The following is a 14638-nucleotide window of genomic DNA, read 5'->3' as shown; positions in this document are numbered from 1 at the left end:
AGGCCACCTGGCCTGATTATACATAGAAGTAAGCCTATAGGCCACCTGGCCTGATTATACATAGAAGTAGGCCTATAGGCCACCTGGCCTGATTATACATAGAAGTAGGCCTATAGGCCACCTGGCCTGATTATACATAGAAGTAGGCCTATAGGCCACCTGGCCTGATTATACATAGAAGTAGGCCTATAGGCCACCTGGCCTGATTATACATAGAAGTAGGCCTATAGGCCACCTGGCCTGATTATACATAGAAGTAGGCCTATAGGCCACCTGGCCTGATTATACATAGAAGTAGGCCTATAGGCCACCTGGCCTGATTATACATAGAAGTAGGCCCATAGGCCACCTGGCCTGATTATACATAGAAGTAGGCCTATAGGCCACCTGGCCTGATTATACATAGAAGTAGGCCTATAGGCCACCTGGCCTGATTATACATAGAAGTAGGCCTATAGGCCACCTGGCCTGATTATACATAGAAGTAGGCCTATAGGCCACCTGGCCTGATTATACATAGAAGTAGGCCTATAGGCCACCTGGCCTGATTATACATAGAAGTAGGCCCATAGGCCACCTGGCCTGATTATACATAGAAGTAGGCCTATAGGCCACCTGGCCTGATTATACATAGAAGTAGGCCTATAGGCCACCTGGCCTGATTATACATAGAAGTAGGCCTATAGGCCACCTGGCCTGATTATACATAGAAGTAGGCCTATAGGCCACCTGGCCTGATTATACATAGAAGTAGGCCTATAGGCCACCTGGCCTGATTATACATAGAAGTAGGCCTATAGGCCACCTGGCCTGATTATACATAGAAGTAGGCCTATAGGCCACCTGGCCTGATTATACATAGAAGTAGGCCTATAGGCCACCTGGCCTGATTATACATAGAAGTAGGCCTATAGGCCACCTGGCCTGATTATACATAGAAGTAGGCCTATAGGCCACCTGGCCTGATTATACATAGAAGTAGGCCTATAGGCCACCTGGCCTGATTATACATAGAAGTAGGCCTATAGGCCACCTGGCCTGATTATACATAGAAGTAGGCCTATAGGCCACCTGGCCTGATTATACATAGAAGTAGGCCTATAGGCTACCTGGCCTGCAAATGTAGGCCTATAAATACGTCCATTTGGGAGATCTAATAGTATTACTGATTGTCTTAACTCACCACCACTGTGGAACTTCTCAAATAAATGTTTTCTTCACCTCAAACAGCAAGAAAACAGAGTGTTTTCACATATATTGAGAATGACAATAGCTCCTCAATGTAACCTATTTGAAAAATCTTTCTAGCTCTCTTTAAAAATAAAAAAAACACTCAGCTCAGCGTGAAAGGGGGAGAAAATGTCATGCTCTGATCCGGTGGAAACATCATAAAATAGGCCTAACTTACTTCTTATCCCTTGTGCAAATAGCCTAAAGCTGTGTCTGTCCAGGGCTCACTGGAGAAGGATACAATGTTGCAAATTTGGTAGCAGAAGATTCAGACGGAACCCTTCAGTTGAGACAACGTTTCAAGTTCCTTGCAGACAAGTCATGCATAGCCAATGTGATATTTATTTTTAAATCAGGATATTTTCTACCTGCAGGCTGAAATGTTTTTATTTGTTGGCTTCTTTTTTGATTAACCACATGATAATGATTTTGAGAAAAGAAGACTTTATAATAAATTAAATTAAACTGTTCCATGAAAATGTGAATATAAAATGAATCACAGTGTGCTTAAAGCATCAGACAAGCTCAGTAGTCTACATATAGATTATTTATCAAGGGAAAAATACACATTTTCGATTGGACGAAAGAACAAGACTTCTCTAGGTTGACCAATAATTTTTTGTCAGGTACAGCCCTAATGTAAATTTTAGTCTTTTGTCTGTAAATGTATTTTTGGTTGTGTCTCAGACCCCAGTAAAACTAGCTGTCAAATCCAGCACTCTGGCAAATCTTACCCTATTCCCTTTAAAGTGCCCTATTTTTTATTTTACCAGGGCATGATAGGGTAGTGCTCTATGTAGGGAACAGAGTGACATTTGTGACGCAGACTATTTCTCTGAAATCATGCCTTTGTTTTGATCACCTGACCAGTAACACCACTCTACTGACTACTGCTTCCCCTTCCCAGTAACACCACTCTACTGACTACTGTTTCCCCTGCCCAGTAACACCACTCTACTGACTACTGCCTCCCCTGCCCAGTAACACCACTCTACTGACAACTGTTTCCCCTGACCAGTAACACCACTCTACTGACTACTGTTTCCCCTGCCCAGTAACACCACTCTACTGACTACTGTTTCCCCTGACCAGTAACACCACTCTACTGACCACTGTTTCCCCTGACCAGTAACACCACTCTACTGACTACTGTTTCCCCTGCCCAGTAACACCACTCTACTGACTACTGTTTCCCCTGACCAGTAACACCACTCTACTGACCACTGTTTCCCCTGACCAGTAACACCACTCTACTGACAATCCACCCTTCAAATCTCACTCTCTCCCTCCCTCTTTCGATATCTCTCTCCCCCTCCCTCTCTTAAATAAAGGTTCAATTATTTATTCCCACGCATTCCCACCATTCTGTCCCCCACGGTATCCAACAGCATGCTGCTGTTTCAACTGAGAAAGAGGTCTGTATGTAAACAAAGAAGAGGTCTGAAAAACAGAGAAGAGGTCTGTAAAACAGAGAAGAGGTCTGTAAAACAGAGAAGAGGTCTGTAAAACAGAGGTCTGTAAAACAGAGAAGTGGTCTGTAAAACAGAGAAGAGGTCTGTATAACAGAGAAGAGGTCTGTAAAACAGAGAAGTGGTCTGTAAAACAGAGAAGAGGTCTGTAAAACAGAGGTCTGTAAAACAGAGAAGAGGTCTGTAAACAGAGAAGAGGTCTGTAAAACAGAGAAGAGGTCTGTAAAACAGAGAAGAGGTCTGTAAAACAGAGAAGAGGTCTGTAAAACAGAGAAGTGGTCTGTAAAACAGAGGTCTGTAAAACAGAGAAGAGGTCTGTAAAACAGAGAAGAGGTCTGTAAAACAGAAGAGGTCTGTAAAATAGAAGAGGTCTGTAAAACAGAGAAGAGGTCTGTAAAACAGAGAAGTGGTCTGTAAAACAGAGGTCTGTAAAACAGAGGTCTGTAAAACAGAGAAGAGGTCTGTAAAACAGAGAAGAGGTCTGTAAAACAGAGAAGTGGTCTGTAAAACAGAGAAGAGGTCTGTAAAACAGAGAAGAGGTCTGTAAAACAGAGACGTGGTCTGTAAAACAGAGAAGTGGTCTGTAAAACAGAGGTCTGTAAAACAGAGGTCTGTAAAACAGAGAAGAGGTCTGTAAAACAGAGAAGAGGTCTGTAAAACAGAGAAGTGGTCTGTAAAACAGAGGTCTGTAAAACAGAGAAGTGGTCTGTAAAACAGAGAAGTGGTCTGTAAAACAGAGAAGTGGTCTGTAAAACAGAGAAGTGGTCTGTAAAACAGAGAAGTGGTCTGTAAACAGAGAAGAGGTCTGTAAAACAGAGAAGAGGTCTGTAAAACAGAGAAGAGGTCTGTAAAACAGAGAAGTGGTCTGTAAAACAGAGAAGAGGTCTGTAAAACAGAGAAGAGGTCTGTAAAACAGAGAAGAGGTCTGTAAAACAGAGAAGAAGTCTGTAAAACAGAGAAGAGGTCTGTAAAACAGAGAAGTGGTCTGTAAAACAGAGGTCTGTAAAACAGAGGAGTGGTCTGTAAAACAGAGGTCTGTAAAACAGAGAAGAGGTCTGTAAAACAGAGAAGTGGTCTGTAAAACAGAGAAGAGGTCTGTAAAACAGAGAAGTGGTCTGTAAAACAGAGAAGAGGTCTGTAAAACAGAGAAGTGGTCTGTAAAACAGAGAAGAGGTCTGTAAAACAGAGAAGAGGTCTGTAAACAGAGAAGTGGTCTGTAAACAGAGAAGAGGTCTGTAAAACAGAGAAGAGGTCTGTAAAACAGAGAAGTGGTCTGTAAAACAGAGAAGAGGTCTGTAAAACAGAGAAGAGGTCTGTAAAACAGAGAAGAGGTCTGTAAAACAGAGAAAGAGGTCTGTAAAACAGAGAAGAGGTCTGTAAAACAGAGAAGAGGTCTGTAAACAGGAGGGATTTGCTTTTGTTTTAATACACGCTGTGTGTGTTTGATTAGTATCACAGTTTGGGGAGAATTATTTCTACAAAGTTTTCCCGATACAAGCAGTACCGCTGCGGGTGCTGTGAGTTCTGCTTACAAGGCAATGTTTTGGAAGTCAGCTGGCAGTGCGGGGGGGGGGAGAGAGAGCTGGAGAGAGAGAGACAGAGAGAAAGACAGAGAGAGAGAGAGAGAGAGAGAGAGAGAGAGAGAGAGAGAGAGACAGAGAGAAAGACAGAGAGAGAGAGAGAGAGAGAGAGAGAGAGAGAAAGACAGAGAGGAGAGAGAGATAGAGAGATCCATGTGATGAGAGAGAGAGAGAGAGAGAGAGAGAGAGAGAGAGAGATAGATAGATAGAGAGATCCATGTGATGAGAGAGAGAGAGAGAGAGAGAGAGAGAGAGAGAGAGAGAGAGAGAGAGAGAGAGAGAGAGAGAGACAGATCCATGTGATGAGAGAGGAATCACAGGTTGCAGCCCCCCAGGAAGTGAGAGGAGGGAAGAGCTGATGCCAAGTGATGGTGCTGCATGAGGCTGGTAAAACTGGCAGAACAGTAGATAAAGGGGAACTGCTGATATGAACTGCTGAACGGGCAGAAACCAGACAGGAAGCGTGGGCTCTGTCTCCAGGTGTAAAGAGACGCTCTGGAGGTGATTAAACCACGGCTGCATCCCAAATGGGACCCTATATAATGCCCTACAGACCCTGGTCATAAGTAGTACACTACATAGGGAATACGGTCAAAAGTAGTGCACTGCATAGGGTACATAAGGAATAGGGTGTCATTTGGGACACAGCCTAATGTTTCCTTCCCTCAGACAGGGATTTACAGTTCCCAGCTGTGCAGAGGGCATATGTGATGAAACACACACTAAACAAAACACATCCCTAGTCCTTTGATTGCGCATGGGTGGTTGAACACACACACACACACAGAGCAAAACAACACCTTGTACACTGTTATATCAAAACAATGTTTCTCTCTCTTGGTCCTCTCTCTCTCAACTGAGCCCACACCTACAACTGAGCCCACACCTACAACTGAGCCCACACCTACAACTGAGCCCACACCTACAACTGAGTATGTGAAGAGAGATATAAAAACACTCAAATGCATTTAAGATAAAAAATATATATATAGACTAAAGCAAATCTACATGTCTAAATGCTCGGTAGCTTGTCGCTGGGTGCTGAAAGTCAGCTTAAGGGTTGAAAGCGGCTTTAACATTAATCGGGTCCTGAGTGGGATTAGAGCTGGATCTCTCTCAGTGTACTGATGTGGAGGGCAGATGGATGTCTCAGTGTACTGATGTGGAGGGCAGATGGATGTCTCAGTGTACTGATGTGGAGGGCAGATGGATGTCTCAGTGTACTGATGTGGAGGGCAGATGGATGTCTGTGTACTGATGTGGAGGGCAGATGGATGTCTCAGTGTACTGATGTGGAGGGCAGATGGATGTCTGTGTGTACTGATGTGGAGGGCAGATGGATGTCTGTGTGTACTGATGTGGAGGGCAGATGGATGTCTGTGTGTACTGATGTGGAGGGCAGATGGATGTCTGTGTGTACTGATGTGTGGGGCAGATGGATGTCTGTGTACTGATGTGGAGGACAGATGGATGTCTGTGTCCTGATGAGGAGGGCAGATGGATCTCTCTGTGTACTGATCAGGAGGGCAGATGGATCTCTCTCTGTGTACTGATCAGGAGGGCAGATGGATCTCTCTCTGTGTACTGATCAGGAGGGCAGATGGATCTCTCTCAGTGTACTGATGAGGGCAGATGGATCTCTCAGTGTACTGATGTGGAGGGCAGACGGATCTCTCGCAGTGTACTGATGTGGAGGGCAGATGGATCTCTCTCAGTGTACTGATGTGGAGGGCAGATGGATCTCTTTGTGTACTGATGAGGAGGGCAGATGGATCTCTCTGTGTACTGATGAGAAGGGCAGATGGATGTCTGTGTACTGATGTGGAGGGCAGATGGATCTCTCTGTGTACGATGTGGAGGGCAGCTGGATGTCTCGGTGTACTGATGAGGAGGGCAGATGGATGTCTCTGTACTGATGAGGGGAGATGGAGCTCTCTCTGTGTACTGATCAGGAGGGAAGATGGATCTCTCTCAGTGTACTGATGAGGGCAGATGGATCTCTCGCAGTGTACTGATGTGGAGGGCAGATGAATCTCTCTCAGTGTACTGATGTGGAGGGCAGATGGATCTCTTTGTGTACTGATGAGGAGGGCAGATGGATCTCTCTGTGTACTGATGAGAAGGGCAGATGAATGTCTCTGTGTACTGATGAAGAGGGCAGATGGATGTCTCTGTGTACTGATGAGGAGGGCAGATGGATCTCTGTGTACTGATGATGAGGGCAGATGGATCTCTGTGTACTGATGAGAAGGGCAGAAAGATCTCTCTCAGTGTACTGATGTGGAGGGCAGATGGATCTCTCTCAGTGTACTGATGTGGAGGGCAGATGGATGTCTCAGTGTACTGATGTGGAGGACAGATTAATCTCTCTCTGTATGCTAATGAGGACAGCAGATGGATGTCTCAGTGTACTGATGAGGAGGGCAGATGGATGTCTCAGTGTACTGATGTGGAGGACAGATGGATGTCTCAGTGTACTGATGTGGAGGATAGATGGATGTCTCAGTGTACTGATGTGGAGGACAGATGGATGTCTCAGTGTACTGATGTGGAGGGCAGATGAATCTCTCTCTGTATGCTAATAAGGACAGCAGATGGATGTCTCAGTGTGCTGATGAGGAGGGCAGATGGATGTCTCAGTGTACTGATGTGGAGGACAGATGGATGTCTCAGTGTACTGATGTGGAGGACAGATGGATCTCTCGCTGTGTGCTAATGAGGAGGGCTGCTGGATCGGTCACTCTGGTTCCTCAACTATACCTCCCACCCTCTCTCCATCCCTTCCTCCTTCTCTCCATCCCTCCCTGCTACTCTCCATCCCTCCCTGCCACTCTCCATCCCTTCCTCCCTCTCTCCATCCCACCCACCCTCCCTCTCTCCATCCCACCCACCCTCCATCTCTCCATCCCACCCACCCTCCCTCTCTCCATCCCACCCACCCTCCCTCTCTCCATCCCACCCTCCCTGCCTCTCTCCATCCCTCCCTGCCTCTCTTCATCCCTCCCTGCCTCTCTTCATCCCTCCCTGCCTCTCTTCATCCCTCCCTGCCTCTCTTCATCCCTCCCTGCCTCTCGTCTCTTCCTTCCTCCTCTACACATAAGCCACCGTCTATCTATCAGTCACCTGGCCTTCCACTCCCTATCACCCTTCATCCCACCCTTCCTCCCTCCCTCACGCCCTGCCTCTCCTCTCTCCCTCCCTCCTCTGTGTGCCCCGGCCCATCACACACCGTCTATCCTCCCTCCCTCTATCCCTCCCTGCCTCTCCGCACCCTGCCCTTCCACTTCCTTTCTTCCCTCTCTTCCTCCCTCTCTCCTTCCCTCTCTTCCTCCCTCTCTCCTTCCCTCCATACCTCCCTTCTTCCCTCTCCTTCCCTCCATACCTCCCTTCTTCCCTCTCCTTCCCTCCATACCTCCCTTCTTCCCTCTCCTTCCCTCCATACCTCCCTCCCTTCTTCCCTCTCTCCTTCCCTCCATACCTCCCTCTCTTCTTCCCTCTCTCCTTCCCTCCATACCTCCCTCCATACCTCCCTCCCTTCTTCCCTCCATACCTCCCTCCCTTCTTCCCTCTCCTTCCCTCCCTTCTTCCCTCCATACCTCCCTCCCTTCTTCCCTCTCTCCTTCCCTCCATTCCTCCCTCCCTTCTTCCCTCTCCTTCCCTCCATACCTCCCTCCCTTCTTCCCTCTCTCCTTCCCTCCATACCTCCCTCCCTTCTTCCCTCTCTCCTTCCCTCCCTTCTTCCCTCTCCTTCCCTCCATACCTCCCTTCTTCCCTCTCCTTCCCTCCATACCTCCCTCCCTTCTTCCCTCTCTCCTTCCCTCCATACCTCCCTCCCTTCTTCCCTCTCTCCTTCCCTCCCTTCTTCCCTCTCCTTCCCTCCATACCTCCCTCCCTTCTTCCCTCTCTCCTTCCCTCCATACCTCCCTCCCTCCATACCTCCCTCCATTCCTCCCTCCATACCTCCATCCCTTCTTCCCTCTCTCCTTCCCTCCATACCTCCCTCCCTCCATACCTCCCTCCCTTCTTCCCTCTCTCCCTTCTTCCCTCTCCTTCCCTCCATACCTCCCTTCTTCCCTCTCCTTCCCTCCATACCTCCATCCCACCCACCCTCCCTCTCTCCATCCCACCCACCCTCCCTCTCTCCATCCCACCCTCCCTCCCTCTCTTCATCCCTCCCTGCCTCTCTTCATCCCTCCCTGCCTCTCTTCATCCCTCCCTGCCTCTCTTCATCCCTCCCTGCCTCTCGTCTCTTCCTTCCTCCTCTACACATAAGCCACCGTCTATCTATCAGTCACCTGGCCTTCCACTCCCTATCACCCTTCATCGCACCCTTCCTCCCTCCCTCACGCCCTGCCTCTCCTCTCTCCCTCCCTCCTCTGTGTGCCCCGGCCCATCACACCGTCTATCCTCCCTCCCTCTATCCCTCCCTGCCTCTCCGCACCCTGCCCTTCCACTTCCTTCTTCCCTCTCTCCTTCCCTCCATTCCTCCCTCTCTCCTTCCCTCCATACCTCCCTTCTTCCCTCTCCTTCCCTCCATACCTCCCTTCTTCCCTCTCCTTCCCTCCATACCTCCCTCCCTTCTTCCCTCTCTCCTTCCCTCCATACCTCCCTCCCTTCTTCCCTCTCCTTCCCTCCATACCTCCCTTCTTCCCTCCATACCTCCCTCCCTTCTTCCCTCTCTCCTTCCCTCCATTCCTCCCTCCCTTCTTCCCTCTCCTTCCCTCCATACCTCCCTCCCTTCTTCCCTCTCTCCTTCCCTCCATACCTCCCCCCCTTCTTCCCTCTCTCCTTCCCTCCCTTCTTCCCTCCCTTCTTCCCTCTCCTTCCCTCCATACCTCCCTTCTTCCCTCTCCTTCCCTCCATAACTCCCTCCCTTCTTCCCTCTCTCCTTCCCTCCATACCTCCCTCCCTTCTTCCCTCTCTCCTTCCCTCCATTCCTCCCTCCCTTCTTCCCTCTCCTTCCCTCCATACCTCCCTCCCTTCTTCCCTCTCTCCTTCCCTCCATACCTCCCTCCCTCCATACCTCCCTCCATTCCTCCCTCCATACCTCCATCCCTTCTTCCCTCTCTCCTTCCCTCCATACCTGCCTCCCTCCATACCTCCCTCCCTTCTTCCCTCTCTCCTTCCCTCCATACCTCCCTCCCTTCCTTCTTCCCTCTCCTTCCCTCCATACCTCCCTTCTTCCCTCTCCTTCCCTCCATACCTCCCTCCCTCCCTTCTTCCCTCTCTCCTTAGTGTTTGCCTTAGTGTTACTAGGCAGGATTTTGCAAGAACCAACCAAAACATGGTGACTGGTGAAGAACCAACCAAAACATGGTGACTGGTGAAGAACCAACCAAAACATGGTGACTGGTGAAGAACCAACCAAAACATGGTGACTGGTGAAGAACCAACCAAAACAAGGTGACTGGTGAAGAACCAACCAAAACAAGGTGACTGGTGAAGAACCAACCAAAACAAGGTGACTGGTGAAGAACCAACCAAAACAAGGTGACTGGTGAAGAACCAACCAAAACAAGGTGACTGGTGAAGAACCAACCAAAACAAGGTGACTGGTGAAGAACCAACCAAAACAAGGTGACTGGTGAAGAACCAACCAAAACATGGTGACTGGTGAAGAACCAACCAAAACAAGGTGACTGGTGAAGAACCAACCAAAACATGGTGAGGCTCTGGACTCAGGGGGGAGACTCGAGGCTCTGGACTCAGGGGGGAGACTCGAGGCTCTGGACTCAGGGGGGAGACTCGAGGCTCTGGACTCAGGGGGGAGACTCGAGGCTTTGGACTCATTGATAGGGACATTGATGACAGAGATCAAAACTAAACAATCAATGGTCAGACGGACTTCTAGGTTGAAGATGGCAAAGGTTAATATCCCATAACTCTTTACAAACATGGGACCAGCGTTGCTAGTTAGCAACGGCACTAGTAGTTATCGACAATGCTAATCCCATGATGGAGCGCTGCCACATGAAATCAGTATGTTGTACCTGTATATTTTCCACACAGCTATGACAAACCAACCAACAAAAACGGGTCACAACTCCCACAGCCAGCGAGCAAGAGAGAGTGAGCGAGAGACAGAGAGAGAGAGCGAGAGACAGCGAGAGACAGACAGAGAGAGAGACAGAGAGAGAGAGAGAGAGAGAGAGAGAGAGAGAGAGAGAGAGAAGAGAGAGAGAGAGAGACAGAGAGAGAGACAGAGAGAGACAGAGAGACAGAGAGAGAGAGAGACAGAGACAGAGACAGACAGAGAGAGACAGAGAGAGACAGAGACAGAGACAGAGAGAGAGAGAGAGAGACAGAGACAGACAGAGAGAGAGAGACAGAGAGAGAGAGAGAGACAGAGAGAGACAGAGAGAGAGAGAGAGAGAGAGAGAGAGAGAGACAGAGAGAGAATGAGAGAGAGAGAGAGAGAGAGAGAGAGAGAGAGAGAAAGAGACAGAGAGACAGAGACAGAGAGACAGAGAGAGAGAGAGAGAGAGAGAGAGAGCCTGTGAGACAGAGATGCAGTCAGCCTGGTAATATGCTGGCATCTGCACACCTGTGAAGAACCTTAACAGTCCTCACTTCTCACTGTCTCTAAATCTGCATCCCAAATCGCACCTTATTCTCTATAATATAGTGCATTACTTTTGACCAGGGCTCATAGGGAAATCCATAGAAATAAGGTGTAGGGAATAGGGTGCCATTGTACTACAGAATGTAGGGAATAGGGTGCCATTGTGCTACAGAATGTAGGGAATAGGGTGCCATTTGGGATTCCTACAAGCAGTTTAACAGCTTCTCCATACTAATGTCACCCACCGGGACACGATATTGGGAGAGTTTTCTGCTAGTGAGGATTGTCACATCCATAAGCAGTAAGATAGGCCGAGCTAGAGTCTGCTACCCTTAGGGTACGTTTGGGTTCATAACACATGAAATGCATCCCAAACAGAACCCTATTCCCTATGTAGGTAATAGAGTGCCATTTGGGACTCAAGCCATGCACACTGTTCTTTCATCTGTCAATGAAACCGACACCTTGAGAGGCCGACACTGTAAATCAGGCATACAAATATGTACAGTAGCAGTCAAAAGTTGACACACCAACTCATTCAAGGGTTTTACTTTATTTTGACTATTTTCTACATTGTAGAATAATAGTGAAGACATCAACACTATGAAATAACACATATGGAATCATGTAGTAACCAAGTATTCAACCTATCCAAAATGTATTTTAGATTCTTCAAAGTAGCCACCCTTTGCCTTGATGACAGCCTTGCACACTCTTGGCATTCTCTCAACCAGCACAAACCGTCATTCTGTTACCAAACATTGAATCTGCATTGATCTTCAGGTAAATGTGTTTTTGTACAAATGTTCAGATGAAATTGTTTAAACTAGTCCTTGTGCATAGAGTTGTATGGTTTGTTTAACTTTGCAATCATTGGTTTTTGTTTGACATATATTTTAAAGTGAAAAATCTGAGTCTCAGCATCATTCTGTTACTGAGGAATTGCCCAACACTAGTGTCTAGTTAAGTCACTCACACACCAGAAAGCACATGTGTATGTTTGCAAGGAGGAGCACTTGTCTCTTGGACGATGAGAAAAGCAGTGTTTCATATAAGATAATAATACTCATACAGTTGCTACATTACATTCCAGGTGATTTAATTGTACAGTGAAACAGACAAATGAAATTGTGTGAAAATATGAATAGACTTAATAGCACGTCTCTCACCTCTCTGGTGTTGGCTAATTGGGGCTTGTTTCGTTCCTCTTAATACAGGTAGACTCAGGATTTGGATGCTGATAAATCAGAACACTTTTATGGCCTCCCTGTGGTTAGAGCTTTGGGCCAGTAACCCGAAAGGTTGCTAGATCGAATCCCAGAGCTGACAAGCTAAAAATCTGTAGTTCTGCCCCTGAACAAGGCAGTTAACCCACTGTTCCCCGGTCAGAGGGGTTGGGTTAAATGCGGAAGACACATTTCAGTTGGTTGAACAACTGACTAGGTATCCCCCTTTCCCTTTGCTCCATTGTAACAAATCATTAATAAAAGTCACAGGAACTAGGCCTATTCAATGTCTGATAAATATATTAGTCAAAGAAAGATATAAAAAGCTTCAGTGAGACGTTATTAAAAGAGAGTTGAAGACAAAGGAAACAAACGGGGGGAAAAAATAATTGGGAGATCTACTTATTTGTTTAAATTGAGCCTACAAATTAGCCAAGAAGAAAATCTATGATTATACAAAACAAAATGCATATGAACCTGAGAATATCTTTATCAACTCAGGTAGTATATTTGTTTTGATTTGACATCGAGTATAATATATTAACATTGCGGAGGTCCATTCATATCGATGTGATTGGATTGCTATAGTCGCCTTTACTTTATCCGAATGGCTACATTTGTATAATTGTTTAACATTTGTATCAGTGAAAATATTACATATTTGTTACACTGTTTGCTATGTGTGAATTACCCTCAAATCTAGCAGCCCTATTCTAGATGATTCTAACTCTCGTTGCGAGCCGCAAAAATTATTTGGGGTATATTTTTAACGCTTTCGATCAATGAAACGGGGAAACAAAAAAACATGTTTCGGTTAGAATGCAACGTTCTTCAGGAAATGCAATTGGAGCATTCGAGGCTTCTCGATAATAACCGGTGTGCAGGTGTTTAAAGGGTCTGAAAATGAGGCCGAATGGGAAAAAAAATTGGCAACAGATTTCTTTCCTCGGGAGCATCGCATCACACAATACATAATCCATCGCTAGTGTTCAAGGTTTCACATTGCACTTACCTTCTTCTCTCTAGTTCATGAAAAGAAACAAATACTCCTCAATGAAAATAAACGGCTGGTTCTCTACTATTTTAGCGCATTGGATAAATAGAGTCACAATTCCATGTGTGTTATTATCCGGGCTATTTAAAAAAAATGTGTTTAGGTTCTAGTAAAAAGGAGGGGGTTCCGTATGCAATGAGGTAAGTGTATTTATAGCAGTGGCCAATGGGCAACGGGCAGGGACCAGCCTCATCTAATCATTGTGTTCGAGGCTTGTGTTAGATGGCAAGCGCCAAGGCTGCACCATTGTAACCAAGGATATATAAAATGTCTTCATTTGCATAGAAAATAAATGTATCTATTTCCAAGTGTAAATTGAACTATAACGTAGATATTGATTTAACATCGATTAAATAGAAGTTTAGGGAATTAACCAGAATCAATTAAATGTCAGACATTTACATATTTATGACATTATTGCTAAAAGAGCGATTGTTCAAAGCCCCCGAACCGACCTTCAACCTGAGACGATGGTAGAACTGGTCGGAATAACTCCGGAAACCGCACACACGCCAAAGAACAGCGTACACATTCGAATAGAATAAAACCGATTCGCATTGTCTCAACAACTGATTTTTCCATCTTTACAAACAGGATGTGGTGAATCAGTCTCTCACAGATCGTCCTTGCTCCTTTCATCCATCACACGTAATAAATCATGAGTAACATATTTTTAATAAAGGACTGAGACAGCTACAAAAAAAGGCCTTCTAACTCGGTGGAGTGTTTGCTAAAGCTAAATCACCAGAATCATTGTAGTGCTCTGCATACAGTTCTACAAATCAGGGGCGTATGCACAGGTGGGCCTGGGTGGGCCCTGGGGAGCCAGGCCCAACCAATCAGATTTTTCATGCTCTACTTGTCAGTGTTCCAAACAGGAGATTATTTGTATTTTTACCTAAACACATTAGGTCTACTTGACTTTGGTAGGATCTCACCAGAACTGAGTACCGACACCTCAAATGTTCTCCTGCTTGAGTTTCTGCATAAGCTAAAAAGTATTGAGAAGTTCCTACACCTAAATGGTACCCGCTACCCAAAATGAGTACCGGCACCTATTTCAATCTAAGTCAAGCACTGGCCTAAACATGCATACACTACTATCAGATAGAATGTATAGCAAGCATTAGGGTGTGGGTGGGAAAACGTAAGGGACACGGTACGCAAGTTTGGACACACCTACTCATTCAAGGTTTTTTCTATATTTGTACTATTTTCTACATTGTAGAATAATAGTGAAGACATCAAAACTAGTGGTTAGAGAGTTGGACTAGTAACCGAAAGGTTGCAAGTTCAAATCCCCGAGCTGACAAGGTACATATCTGTCGTTCTGCCCCTGAACTTTCAAAATTCTTGGAATTTTCCGGATTGACTGACCTTCATGTCTTAAAGTAAGGATGGGCTGTCATTTCTCTTTGCTTATTTGAGCTGTTCTTGCCATAAAATGGACTTGATCTTTTACCAAATATCTTCTGTATACCACCCCCTACCTTGTCACGACACAACTGATTGGCTTA

At 46.2% G+C, this 14638-nt stretch overlaps 1 protein-coding gene across 4 annotated transcripts in view; it reads right to left on the bottom strand.

The window, feature by feature from the left end:
- Nucleotides 1–13215, bottom strand: part of LOC109908414 (protein 4.1) — an 87544-nt gene extending 74329 nt beyond the window's left edge. For 3 of the 4 annotated variants that reach the window (XM_031795057.1, XM_031795060.1, XM_031795058.1), the window contains exon 1: nucleotides 13080–13201. The gene's annotated coding sequence lies outside the window, so the exon portion shown is untranslated. Of the gene's footprint in view, nucleotides 1–13079 lie in introns of all 4 variants that reach the window. The other variant, XM_031795059.1, reaches the window with a different exon arrangement.
- Between the last annotated feature and the right edge of the window lie 1423 nt (nucleotides 13216–14638).

The sequence above is a fragment of the Oncorhynchus kisutch genome, linkage group LG17 (assembly GCF_002021735.2).
Source record: "Oncorhynchus kisutch isolate 150728-3 linkage group LG17, Okis_V2, whole genome shotgun sequence".
NCBI classification, from domain to species: Eukaryota; Metazoa; Chordata; class Actinopteri; order Salmoniformes; family Salmonidae; genus Oncorhynchus; species Oncorhynchus kisutch.
The sequence above is the reverse complement of the archived record's forward strand: the minus strand, read 5'-3'. Positions and strand labels throughout refer to the sequence as shown.